The following is a 14,843-nucleotide window of genomic DNA, read 5'->3' as shown; positions in this document are numbered from 1 at the left end:
CTGAGTGACAAGAAAAAGAAAAAAACATATTCTACTCTTTGAATTGATAGGTTAGCAAGCAAATTAAAACATGATATAAGATAATCTCACGAATGCAATCAACTTTTCTATTTTCCCATATTTCTTTTACGTAAGAGATAAATGACAAGCAAAAACTAATAATTTCTTTCTAATTGGCTATCTAATAGACCTAAACAGGCTGATCTTCACAAAAGACTGCAACATCTAAGGAAACTGTGTGAATGCCCTAGTTTAAGCACAACCATTTCATGTGCTGGTTCTCCACTGTTTGTTTACTATGGGTGTAAAGATGCTGCCTGCCAAGCACTCAGAGTTGTCATTCCACAATGGTTATTTATAATTTCTGTACAATTCATTTCCTCTAGCATATGCCAGCATCTTAGTTTTCTAATATCATAGTCCTTTTATGGGGGTTACTACTAGCTGACCAAACTGAATCCTCTCCATATTTTTGCCTAATGTGGTCTCTTATGCTGGATCTCAGTTCACATAAGTGATTTTTGTCACTCATTTTGTTCAGATTCCAACGAGATCTATTTTTGAAGTCATCATCAATCCAGGCACATTTGTGAAAGAGACCTTGATCCTGAGATATGTGGCAGACACTGAGCTCTCAGGACTCCATCTCCCTGTGACACAGTAGCCCACACTATTATACAAAACTGAGGTCTTGGTCCATGTCGATATGCTGGCATAGAGTAAAATTATGGAAAAATGAGAAGTATATGTGTCCACCTGTTAACCACGCACAACACAAGATGTTCACTATACACAAGTATACAAAAATACTATTTCTCTAGTAGGATCTTCTGATGTTATTCAAAATGGAGGAAGCATTAAAATCCTGAGGAAAAAGTACACAGAAACCTCAGATGACCCAGACTATTAAAAGCCTCACATTGTTCGGATTAACAGGCTCCAAAACACCATCTGTAATCTTGCTCGCTAAAAACACATACTAGAAAAACCCAGGAAAATACATTTATTAAAAATTGCAATGTTACCTCTGGAGTGCATTGTTGTGATTATTTCCGTAGAAGGGAGCTGGTATGAGTGACAAAATCAGCAGTTCCTTGAAGAAGTGGGAGGAATTCCATCCAACTTCAATATCACCTCTAATCTACTGAATATATTGGAAAATTAGGGAATTTGACAAACCAAACCATCATAATTGAAAGTTTACTAACTAATAACAGATTATAAGGAATAAACCATAAATATTCCCTTGACTATCTGTATAAGAAGAAAAATAATGCTCACTACTTGAATCAGGGTAACGCTCAAAGTCATAAGACCTTGATCTCAAAGTTTCCCCAAAGCCTTCCCTCAGCATCAGGCATTAATACTAGGATCTCCCCTTCAACACTGTGAAACCCACTAACACTATATGAATACTGGGCAATGAAAACTACCTAAAATATAAATAACTGGAAATATAATATTTTTTAATTAAAAATGTTTAATACAGCATCTATTTGGATCCATAACATTAACGTCTAGAAAATTCCTCTTTGGGTGACAGGGAAAAAAACTCTTCCAATACTTGTGACTTGGTCAGCAAGGAAATTAAAACATTCTGGAAGACATTTTGACAAATAGAAACTGCTCTTCAATTTCTATATTTTTCTTTTACTTTAAGAGATAAATAAACACTCATATATTCTGCCTTGAATACCTAATTGACTTCACTCTGAAGACTTAGGCACCTAAGAAAAATGTGTGAATGGCTCATGGGTAGACATAACCATTTACCACCAGCCTCTCTATTCCTGTGCTGGTTCTCCAGGATCTGGTTACTATGAATGCATGGATACTGCCAGCCAAGCATTCAAAGAGTTGCCATGTCATCCTTAAGTCAGATATTTATAGACCTCTGTGAAATTCAATTCCCTTAATGTATGCAATCAGGATAGCATTCAATTACTATGGACCCTATAGGTTCCACTAGCTGACCAAACTGAGCTCTACCCCAACACTTTTGCCTAGCATGGTCTCTTGTGCTGGACCTCAGTTCACATCAGTGATTTTGTCACTCATTTTGTTAAGATTCCAACAAGATCCATTTTTGAAGTCATCATCTATCCAGGCACATTTGTGAAAGAGACCTTGATCCTTAGATATGTGGCAGACACTGAGCTCTCAGGACTCCGTCTCCCTGGGATGGAGTATTTTCAGGAAAAAATACTTACTGATATTAGAATTCCTGCTGGCCCTTGAGGATGGAAGGCAGAATTATTCCTAATACTTTCCTTCATGGCACATATCAAGGAGTAGGAAGAAACTCATCCATATGAAACCTAGTTTTTGGTCCATATCTACCTGTGGGAAAGTATAAATGTGAAAAGGTGAAAGGTATACATGTCTATTTGTCAAAATTGCATAAGACAAGAAGATGTGCTATGTATCTTTATGTAAAATATCCTAATTTATTACTCCTCTGGGATGTTTCTGGTTAAAGTAGAGAAAAGCATAAAATCTTAAAAATAAAGGAGACTGAAGCCTCAGATGCCTCAACAGATTATTAATGCTAGTAAAGTTGTTTGTATTAACTGACTATTCATCAACTCAATACAATTTTTGATTACTTAAAAAATAATAAAAATAATCCAGAAAAGTAAATTTACTAAAACTGGATGTTACCCTAGGAGTGTATTGTTTTGTTACTTCCCAGTTAAGAGAGCTGGCACAAGTGACAAAATCAGTACTTCAATGGTGTGGTGATGATATTCATGGAATCCTAATGTCATGGCCAATAAAAAAGTGCACAGGAAATTAGGGAAACTGCAAAACAAAGTTTTCCTAATGGAATATCCAGCTATAAGAAGTTATAAGAATTCATAATAGATATTCCTTGGATCATGAGATGACAAGAACAATTATGCTCACAACTTTGATCACAGTAGAATAGATATAATTTTTTCTAAGATATTTGTCTCAAAGTTTCCCCAAAACACTCACTGCAAAATCATTTACTGTAACTAGGATGTCTCTTTAAACACATTAGAAACCCATTGAGAATATATGAAAGGGGCCAATGATATCCATGTAAAAATCTAAGAATTTGAAGTATAATCATTTCACATCTAAAAACGTTTAGTAGTTGAAGCCAGCGTTCAAAATATATGAAATTACTTGCTCAGTTTGTAGGAAAAATGAAAAACAAAGAAACAACTGTTCTAATTCTGGTGTCTGGGATGGCAAGCAAATTAAAATATGTTGTGAAGATTCCACACATCTACTCTTCAGTTTACATATAATTGTTCCACTTAATAGAAAAGGAAAAGTAGAAGTTCATAATACAATATCTTTGAATTTTGACAATCTAAGCACATTAAAGATATCAATAATCACTCAGAAGATTTTGGTAGCTCAGATAAATGTGTGAATGGTTCAAGTGTAGTTACAAAGGTTTCTCATGGAGCTCATTATTCAAGTGGTGATTACCGAGAGTTTATTTACTACAAGTTTGTACATGCTGGCAGCCAAGTACCCAAAGAGTTATCATATCATCCCCAAATTGGTTATTTATCGACCTTTGTACAATTCAGTTCCTCTAGCGTATGCCAGCATCTTAGTTTTTCAATACCGTAGTCCTTTCTGGCGGACACCTGCTGAGCAAATTGAATATCCCTCCACACTTTTGCCTAGCATGGTCCGTGGACTGGATCTCAGCTCACATAAGCGATTTTGTCACTCATTTTGTTCAGATTCCACTGAGGTCCATTTTTGAAGTCACCATTTATCCAGGCACACTTATAAAAGGGAACTTTAGAATGAAACATGTGGCAGACAATGAGCTCTCAGGAATCCATCTCCCTGGGACACACTGGCCCACACTATTCAACCGTGGAGGTCAGCATCACTGGTGACCCCAGAGTCCCATTGTCACTGGAGGGTTACACTCCCTGAGAGGATTGTCAGTATCTTCAGGACAAAGTGCTTACCAGCATGAAAATTCCCACTGGCCCTTAAGGATGAGAGGCAAAATTGTTACTGAAATACTCCTTCATGTCAGATCTCAAGAAGAGGGAATAAACTCATTCATATGAAACCCAACTCTTGGTCCATCTTGAATTGTAGTAATAGAATGTAAAGATGTAATATGTAAAGATGAGAAGCGATAATGTCCATTTATCAACCAAGCAAAAGATGGAATGGTTTGCTGTGCACCTGCATTTAACTGTATTAATTTATTTCTTTACTTAGTTATTTAAAAATAATATTCCAAACAAATAAAGAGAAAAAGTTATGGAAATAAAGGAGACAGAAAACATGAATAACTCACCATATTATTAATACCTCACAGTATTTGAATTAACAGTCCTTAAAAACCATGTGAATTCCTGACTTCTTAAAAACAATAACAAAAATAATCCTGCAAAAAACTTATTGAAAATTGGGTTATCTCTGGAATACATTGTTCTTGCCATTCCCAGGTGAGAAAGCTGTTACAAAAACAGCAGTTCCTTGGTGTAGTGGTGAGAATTCCAAGCAATAAAGTGTACCTTCCATTCAACATCACTTCCAACCTACAAAGCATAAGCAAAAATTAGGGAGGTTGAGAAAGAAAATCTTCTTAATATAATGTTAAATGATAAAAGCTTACATAACATTCACCATAGATAGTCACTGGACAACTGATATCACCAGAAGAGTTACACTCACTATTTGGAACATGGTAGTATACAGATTAATTTTTTTTATAAGACATTAGTTTCAGAGTTCCCCAGAGCACATGCCTCAGAACCATGCATTACAACCAGGATCTCTCTTATACACATTTGAAACACACTGAGGGCAGAAGTCATGAAATCCATATAAAAATGCAAGAATTTTAAACATGATTTCACATCTAAAAATGTTTATTACAGCATATAATTGAAGCCAGCAATCAAATGTATATGAAACTTCTTCTTCACATGATAGGAGGAAAAAGAGAGACACAACTAAACAACAGTTGAAAACTTAAGACTGGGTTGGCGAGCAGATTAAAATATACTGTGAAGACATTCCAAAATATAGTACCTATGCTTCAATTTCCATGTAATTGTTTCACTTAATGTAGAAATGAAGAATAAAAACTCATGAAACCTGTGATCTCTTTGAGTTTTGACCATCTAATTGCCCTAAAGAGACTGTTACTCAGAAGATTCCAGCAGCTCAGACAAACATGTGTAAGCATAACCATACCCACATTTTCCGCTCTCATGTGCTGGCTCTCTAGAGTCTGTTTACTAAGTACATAAATAATGCTGCCAGGTGAGCACTCAGAGAGTTTCACTATTATCCCAACACTGTAGAAGTACAGGCCTCTGCCTCATTCAGTTTATCGAACGCATGCACGTTCGTAAGCTTTCAAATACAACAGTCCCTGTTGGTACCTCACAACTGAACAAACTCAACACTCCCTCCACATATTTTGCACAGGGTGGGTATCTGTGCTGGACCTCAGTTTCCCAGAACTGATTAGGTCACTCATTTTGTTCAGATTTTCTGAGATCAATAATTACAGTCATCATCAATCCAGGGACATTATTAAAAGGGGTACTTTGAGGCTCAGTTAAGCAACAGACCAAGCACTCAGGAGTTCATCACCCATGGACACACTGACCTATCATATTCAGTCATGGAGACCATATATCACATATACTTCCCAAGGCTCCAAGGCTGACTAGCATAGTCAAAGACTTACTGTTATTGAAATATTACATTACCCCTATGAGAAATGTCAGTATTTCCAGGACAAAATTCTTACCAGTTTGAGAATGGACCTTAAGGATGGAAAGGCAGACTTATTCTGAATCCTGTCCTTTATGTCACCTCTCTTTCATATGAAACACAGTACTTGATCCATGCTGCATGTAGGAATAAAATAAAATGTGGAAAGATGAGAAGTAAATGTGTCCATTGGTCTGCCAGGCACAAGATGGTAAGGTTCACAAATGTACCCTGACATTAAATAAAATAATGTATTTCTCTCCTGAAATATTTCTGATGTTATTCCAACAATATTAATTGTGTTAATCTCTACCCTCCATCAGAGCAAATACTGTCCAGTATTTTCTGCCACCAGATAATCAGATGTTTATAGACAACTAAAAAATTTATTTCCTATAATTTATGCAACCAGGTTAACTTTCAAATACCATAGTCACTATTGGTAGTACTTCTTGATCAATTGAACTCCCTCCATTTTTTGCCTAGTATAGTCCTTTGTGCTGGACCTCACCTCACAGAAGTAATTTTGTCAGTCATTTCATTCAGACCCCACTGAGATCCATTTCGGAAGTCATCATCAATACAGGTACATTTGTAGAAGAACATTAAACGTGAGATATGTGGCAGAGACTGAGCACTCAGGATTCCAACACCCTCAGACACAATGACCCACAGTTTTAAATCACAGAGACCAATCATCACAGTCAATGACCTAGTCTCACAGTTGACTAGCTTGGCCAGAGTTTTATTATCATTGGAATGTTAAAATGTTCTAATGTCAGTATTCTCAGGACAAAATGCTTACCAGTGTGAGAATTCCCACTGGACTGTGAGGTTTGGATGGCAGATATAGTCATGATATTCTCCATCATTTCACTTCTCAAGGTGAAAAAAATTAGTTCTTTCATAAAAAAACAAGTGCTGATTCTAAGTTGAACTACAAAAATAGAGCAAAAGTGAGGAAAGATTTGTAACACATTCACTGATCAGTTGGCCTAGGAATCCCTACACTGCAGGTATTCTCATTTACTTAGCCTCAGAGATGTCTAGAAGAGAGATACTCTTTCTGTACCTAAAAAGGCTAAAAGCTGGGTGACAAAGGTCAGTTCATCCCATGTTGCTGAGCAACCTTAATTAAGAGGAACTCTTCTGTATGCTGGAGTCTCCCTTACCCCAGTGAGAGCCTTAGGTAACCCAGTCTAGAAAAAACTTTCCAACACCTTATACAGGACTAGTAGGAGATATGTGAAGGTCCAGCAAAACCAAAGAAACAAAGGGATCAAAACAGCAGCAAATCGGCTCTGACAATCAGACTGCAATTGAAACCACACCCTAGAAAAATATGATGAGACATTGAAATAAACCAACACAGGGATCATGGAACTAAAATAAAAATTTAAGTAGAAATCAGGTATCCCAATTTAATATGAAAAACTGCCCAATAGAGATGCAAATAGACATTATCATATTAAGTGAAGTAAGTCAGAAAGAGAAAGACAAATACAGTATGATATCACTTATACATAGAATCTAAATTATGGCACAAAAGAACCTATCTACAAAACAGAAACAGACTCATAGACATAGAGAACAGACTTGTGGTTGCCAAGGGGGATGGGAGGAGAAAGAAGGATGTACTGTGAGTTTGGGGTTCGTAGATGCAAATAATTACATTTAGAATGGATAAACAACAAGGTCCTAATATATAGTACGGGGAACTATATACAATATGCTGTGATAAACCATAATGGAAAAGAATATAAAAAAAGAATGTGTATGTGTGTATAACAGAGTCACTTTGCTATACAGCAGAGATAGTTACAACATTGTTTATCAACTATACTTCAATTAAAAAAAAAAAATCTGCCCAATAGGAATGAAAAAATCACACTATACAAGAAAAATAATCATGAACAGAATGTGACCAGAAAATCAATGAAGGAAACAAAAGCTTAAAAGTGCAATTATAGAAAAAATATTAAAATATTGATGAAAAAATTTTACAGTGTAAATAAAAAATACCTTAAAACAAATAAAAAAGAAAATAATCTCCAGTAAATAATATGAATTGTAAATAAATAAATAACTGAAATACAAATTAACCTATATAATAAGTATGAAAATCTCACCAGATAGGTTCACTATTAGAGCTGACAAAACAGGAAAAATATTAAGAGAAATTAGTGTGGATCAATATATTAAAATCATTTTAAAACCAGAAAATAAAATCTAAGAAACAAATCCTAATAAGGATCTGTGTGATTAAAAAGAAAAGATGCCTAGATATTAAATAACTCATTAAAAAAGAATACTAATCAACTAAAGGTTAAAAATACAGCAGTCGTAGGACAAACATATAAAAGCGTGAATTCAGAATTTTAAAAAATCTACAGTTAAAACACTGTAATCAAAAAGATAGCTGGAAATAAAATGTAAAACTAAAAAGTTCAATTATATAACAACATTTCAGGAAAATATGAAAGCAAAAAATGAAAGAAGGTGTACCTGACACAACACTGAGAAATATTTAGCTGTAGTTTATTAATTTAAAAAATATCTAGGGACTTCCCAGGCGGTTCAGTGGTAAAGACATTGCCTTCCAATGCAGGGGGTGGGGGTTCAAGCCCTGGTTAGGGACATAGGATCCCACATGCCTCATGGCCAAGAAAAATAAAAAATAAAAAAAAACAGAAGCAATATTGTAACAAATTCAATAAAGACTTTAAAAACGGTCCATATAAAAAAAAGAGGAAAAACAGAAGACTATGACAATGACATTAAAAGGACAAATAAATAACAAAATAAGGTCAAAAAGACACTATCCCCTATGAACACACAGGGTCTATTAAAATTCTTGCTGGAAACCATTTGAAAATGTAAAACGTAGGCTCTGAAAAAAACAAACAAAACAACACTGTCTGAAGAAAATGGCAACTGTATCACAATATAACACATATAATAAAAGGTCAAGGAAAAAAACTGGCCAATGACAAAAGATGAATATTTACTATAAAAAATAATCATGATTAACAAAGCTAGAATAAATTAGTTTGCTGGGACACATTACAAAAAGAATGGAAAAACTGCAAGGATATAAGATACAAAGTCAACAAACCACCTGGACCTGGCTCACTTAACTAGGTAAGGGGGACTAACAAGCACAGTTCCATATGAAATTAAAGCCAAGCCAAAGTCTCTTCATTTGGACAACATGGACAGCTAATGGCATAGGAGCCATTCCGATGCCCAAAGTTGCAGGACAAAACCCTTGCAGCAACTGGGTAACTTGCCGTTGTGCTTTGCACTTTTGGACTCTGGACCTGTCAGTGCCATGACCTCGGAGAAACCGTGAGACCCAGGTCCTTCAGAACTAACGTATCTCCCACAGCCGCACAAAGAGAGAACCGAGACAACAGCGTGGATTCTTGAAACGGCATGACTTCTCTGGCCTGAGACCAGAAATGCCGGAGAACACAGGCTTGCCGCGCCAGCGGGTGGCAGGACGAAATGACCCCCGTACCACACATCGTCTCCTGCCCTTAAACCTACTGTAGCCTTTCCTTGGCAGCCGACTCCCTTGTTTCCGCATGGAGGCGCCCAATAACATCCGGGAAGAGTTATAAACCTCAGGGAACGCTATGTGGGCTTGGTATAGAAAAGACGTTGGGCTGTCCTGAGGAACACCCTCACATCTTCAACACAGGGGGACCATGGCAAAAAGGGGACAAAATACCACCCGGCCTCTGAATCGGCCCCCATGCAAAGACACTATACTATGCCATGAAGGCAAACATTTGATGGCACAGGGACCCGTCATGAAGCAAATCAACAAAGGAGAGGCAAAAGGTGGGATGATCCACAAAATTGCACCCGTATTTCTTCCTTACACGTTCCTCCAACGCACCTGAGAGCATCACAAAGTAATGGCCTATGGCCACCATCGATCAACACACCCACCAGTAAACCTGTGGGATTAGCCAACTATCTCACGTGTATTTCCCATTCGCCTTGCTTCCTCTCTGGGCCAGGATCCAAACATCTCACAGCAAGGTGCCAGAGCAACCCCTCGCCACAGAAGGTTGATTTCACAGGGAATTGCCTAAGGCATTTTTGAGTCCCTCCGCAAACAAGAAACAAGAGGGACACAACCCAAGGAGGAGCCATCAGCTTTGCCCAACTCCCAGGGACATTGGCCCACTTGATTTCCCCCGATCATGAGGAGAAACCTAAACTGCATCCGGTCGCACAAACAGAACATGACAAAGAAGCGTGGCCTAGGCCAGGACTCATGCTCTGACCCTGAGCATACAGACTTCTGTTTCTTTGAGGGCACAAGGCAATGACCAGGGGTTGGGGGAGGCCTGTAGAACTCAATTGCAGGCAACAGGCCCACCAATGGCTCACGCTTCCTCTCCCACCCGCATGCTGAACCGTGGTAGGGGACAGCAGTCATGGCTAGACAAAGGTGCCCAGAGACGGCACGCTATCCCTAGCCTTCCCACTTGGATGGGCACCTCAGGCTCCTTTCCCAGTGGCTCTTCTCCCCACAAGAAGACCACCACCCTCAACTTGAACAATGAGGCTGTGGACACCCATGGCAGCAAATGCAACGTGAACCTCTCCCTACTTTCCTTTTGGGAGCCACGTGCTGGACCTCAGTTCCAGTGAGGAGATGGTAGGGATTTCTCACTCATTTTGTTCAGATTTCCAAGGAATGCATCTGTGGCAGTCATCATCGATCCAGGTACATGCTCAAACGCTGAACATGCAAAGTTGCCGATTCCACCACGGGACGGCCAGCGAGCTCAATCATGTCAGCATTCGGGAGTGGCCAGAGCAGAGCCATGGGGCAGGTAGTGCAGTCAAGTCTCAGGGCATCGAAGCTGGTGTTCTCCAGGAAAAGACCAGAGGTGAGGGTGTAGCCCCAGTGCACAAGTTCCCGTGGCCAAACATCTAGGCTTCAGCAAAGAAGTGCTGCTTACTGCCACAAGGGTTAAACCAGGATCCTTACGGACTGCACGCCAACACCCCTCCGAGACACCTACGCCACGCCTTACCTTGCCACATCGTCCTCACTTCGCTGGGTATCATGGACTATACGGAGGGCCCCAGGCTGTTGCTGGCATTCGTTCCCTGGCATTCCACCTGACTCGGGGTGAGAGAACACACGTACGCTTGATGATGGTGCATGGCACACCGAGGGAAAGGGCAATACCACCCAGGGATGTGCATTCTATCTCGCCTAAACGTTTCATTTGCTGCCTATCTTGTCTCTGTATCAGCAGCCAAATGTGAATACATCGGGATGCGGATGCCTTCAGAGCATGCAGCCATCAGGACAAAGAGCACCACTGTCCATCAACTCCCTGCTCTGGGGCCCTGCAATTCCTCTCCTGAGCTCTCTCCTCTCCGACACAGGAAAAGGATGTCATCCTGAACACCAGAGACACCCTCAGGGGAACTGGGCTCCCTCAGCCTAAGAGCCACTGCCCTCTAGGGAAACACACCTGCTCTAGGAACATACACTTCTGCACAACTGACTCGCCATCAAGTGGAAACAGGGTCCCTGTGATCTTCCACAATGGAACGGCCATGACCGAAAGTGATGACCTCCATCAAAAGGGGTTCCTCGGGCCCCAGGACAAAGGGCACTGAGGCACCGCTGGACTGAACAAGGGCGACTAGCAGCAGGCATGCTTCCTGGTCTCTGGCCAAGTGAGAGGACCTTCACTTGGACCACATGGAGAGCTAATGGCATCAGAGCCATTCTAATGTCCAAAGGTGCAGCGAAAGACCTTTGCAGGAACTGGGTAACTTGCCATGGCGCCTTGTACTTTCACAATTTGGGCCCATCAGTGCCATGTCCTTGGAGATACCATGAGACCCAGGTCCTCCAGAAGCAATGTGTCGTGCAGAGTCATACAAGAAGAGAGCTCAGCCAACAGCCTGGACCCTTGAACAGCCATGACTTCTCTGACCTGAGGCCAGGCATGCCGGAGACCACAGGTTCACCACACCAGTGGGTGGCAGGATAAAATGATCCCCATACTCCACATCCTCTCCTGCCCTTAAACCTGTAGCCTTTCCTTGGCAGACGACTCCCTTGTTTCTGCATGGTTGTGCTCAATGACCTCCAGGAAGAGCTCCAATCCTCAGGGAATGCTATGTGGGCCGGGTATAGCAACGATGCTGGGATGTCCTGAGGAACACCTTCACATCTTCAACACAGGGGGAACGTGGCCAGACGGGACAAAACACCCCAAGGCCTCCAAATTGGTCCCCATGAGAAGATACAATACTGTGTCGGGAAGGCAACCATTTGCTGGCACAGGGACCCGCCATGAAGCAAATCAACAAAGGAGAGGAAAAGGGCAGGATGGTCCATGAACATGCACCCTTAATCCTTTTCTACACATGACTCCAAATGTGCCAGAAGGCAGCCCAAAGGAGTTCTGGGAACCCTATGGCCACCGTCGATCCATCTACCACCAGTAAAACTTGAGGGCTTAGCCAGCCTTCACACGTGTATTTCCCACTCACCTTGCTTTTCTTTCTCTGCCAGGATCAAAATCTCTCACCGCAAGGTGCCAGAGCCACCCCTCACCAGAGAAGCTAGATTTTCCCGGTAATTACCTAAAGCATTTTCCAGCCCCTCTGCACGTAACACACAAGAGGGACACAACTCGAGGAGGAGCCATCAGCTTGACCCAAGTCCGGGACAGTGGCCCATTTTTTTAAAAATTTATTTATTTAATTTATTTTTTTTGGCTGCGTTGGGTCTTCATTCTGTGTGAGGGCTTTCTATAGTTGTGGTGAGCAGGGGCTACTCTTCATTGTGGTAAGCAGACTTCTCATTGCAGTGGCTTCTCTTGTTGTGGAGCATGGGCTCTAGGCACACAGCTTCAGTAGTTGTAGCATGTGGTCTCCGTAGTTGTGGCTCACGGTCTCTAGAGCGTAGGCTCAGTAGTTGTGATGCACGACTTAGTTGCTCTGCAGCATGTGGGATCTTCCCGGACAAGGGCTTGAAGCAGTGTACCTTGCATTGGCAAGCAGATTCTTAACCCCTGTGCCACCAGGGAAGCCCAACAGGGGCCCGTTTGATTTCCCCGATCAGCAGGAGAAACCGAAACTGCATCCTGTCTCCCAAGGAGCCTGGCGTAGGCCAGGACTCCTGCCCTGACCCTGAGGGCAGAGACTTCTGCTTCCTTGAGGACACAAGGCAATGACCAGGGGGCGGGAGAGGCTTATAGAACTCAGTGGCAGGCCATAGTACCGCCAATGGCTCATGCTTCCTCTCCCACCAGAAGGCTGAACCACAGCAGAGAACAGCAGTCCTGGCTAGACTCAGGTGCCCAGAGATGGCACACTGTCCCTAGCCATCCCACGTGGATGGGAATCCCAGGCTCCTTCCCAATGGCTCTTTCCCCACAAGAAGCCTGCCACCCTCAAACTGAACGAAGTTGCTGCAGACGCCCACGGTAGCAAATGTAACGTGAACCTCTCCTTATTTTTCCTTTGGGAACCATGTACTGGACTTCAGTTTCAATGAGGAGATGATGGGGATTGCCCACTCATTTTGTTCAAATTTCAAAGGAATGAATTTATGGGAGTCATCATCGATTGAAGCACCTGCTCAAAGTCTGGACGTGCAAAGTTGCAGCCTCCACCACTGGCAGCCAGCGACCTCAATCATGTCTGCAGTCAGGAGCGGCCAGAGCCGAGCCAAGGGGCAGGAAGTGCAGTCACGTCGCAGGGCATTGGAGCTCGGGTGCCACGGGAAAAGCCCAGGAGGTGAGGGTGTAGTCCAGGTGCACAAGTCCCCATGGCGAAACATCTAGGTTTCGGCAAAGAAGTTCTGCTTACTGCCACAAGGTTTCCACCAGAAAGCTCAAGGACTTCACGCCAACACCCCTCTGAGACTCCTTCTCCTTGCCTCACCTCGCCTTGCGTCATTGTCCTCACTTCACTGGGTATCATGGACTATACAGAGGGCCCCATGCTGCTGCTGCCATTCGTTAACTGGCACTCCACCTGGCTCGGGGTGAGAGAACACACGCATGGTTGAGGATGGTGCACGGGTGCACAGAGGGACAGAGCGATACCACCCAGCAATGTGCACTCTATCTTGCCTCAGCATTTCATTTGCTGCCCAGCTTGTCTGTGTGTTCGCAGCCAAACGTGAATGTATCATGGGGCAGACGCCTTCAGAGCACGTGGCCATCAGCAAAAAGAGTGCCGCTGTCCATCAACCCCCTGGTACGGGCCTTGCAATTCCCCTCCTGAGCGACCTCCTCACCGACACAGCATAAGGATGTCATCCTGAACCCCTGAGACACCCTTAGGGGAACTGGGACCCCTCAGCCTTACAGCCACTGCCCACCAGGGGAACACACCAGATCTTGGCAAATACGCTTCTTCACAATGGACTCCCCATCAAGGGGAAACGTGGTCGCTGCAATCTTCCACAAGGGAAGGGCCCTTGGCCGAATTCGATGACCTCCATTAAAAGTGGTTCGAAGGGACCTGTGACAAAGGGTACCTGAGGAACCCCTGGACTGACCAAGGGGGACTCACCAGCAGGCATGCTTCCTGGCCTCCAGCCAAGCCAGAGGCCCTTCCCTTGTACCACATGCAAAGCTAATGGTGCCAGAGCAATTCCAAAGCCCAAAGTTGAGGGTCAAACCCTTGCAGCAACTGGGTAACTGACTGCAGCACCATGCGCTTTCAGACTGTAGGCCTATCAGTGACATGACCTTGGAAAAAGCGTGAGACCCAGGACCTCCAGAACCAATGTGTCATCCACAGTCGCACAATGAGAGAACCCAGCCAAGAGCCAGGACCCTTGAACTGGCATGGCCTCTCTGGCCTGAGGCCAGGTACGCCGGAGACCATAGGCTTGCCGCACCAGCGAGTGGCAGGACACACTAACACCTGCACCACATATCCTCTCCTGCCCTTAAACCTGTAGCCTTTCCTTTGCAGCCAACTCCCTTGTTTCCGCATGGTTGCGCCCAATGACCTCCAGGAAGAGCTCCAAACCTCAGAGAATGCTATGTGGGCTGGGTATAGAAATGATGCTGGGCTCTCCTGAGGAACACCTTCAT

At 42.5% G+C, this 14,843-nt stretch overlaps 1 long non-coding RNA gene across 16 annotated transcripts in view; it reads right to left on the bottom strand.

The window, feature by feature from the left end:
• The window catches only part of LOC309655236, a 45,995-nt gene that overhangs the window by 16,059 nt on the left and 15,093 nt on the right, over positions 1–14,843 (bottom strand). For 10 of the 16 annotated variants that reach the window (XR_014260669.1, XR_014260670.1, XR_014260671.1 and 7 more), the window contains exon 3: positions 1,026–6,676. This is a non-coding gene — a long non-coding RNA (uncharacterized lncRNA). The remainder of the gene's footprint in view (positions 1–1,025; positions 6,677–14,843) is intronic. The other 6 variants (XR_014260678.1, XR_014260679.1, XR_014260680.1 and 3 more) reach the window with 6 other exon arrangements.

The sequence above is a fragment of the Balaenoptera physalus genome (genome assembly GCF_965194825.1).
Source record: "Balaenoptera physalus genome assembly, chromosome: 2".
NCBI lineage: Eukaryota > Metazoa > Chordata > Mammalia > Artiodactyla > Balaenopteridae > Balaenoptera > Balaenoptera physalus.
Note: the sequence above shows the minus strand (reverse complement) of the source record. Positions and strands in the feature narration are given on the sequence as shown.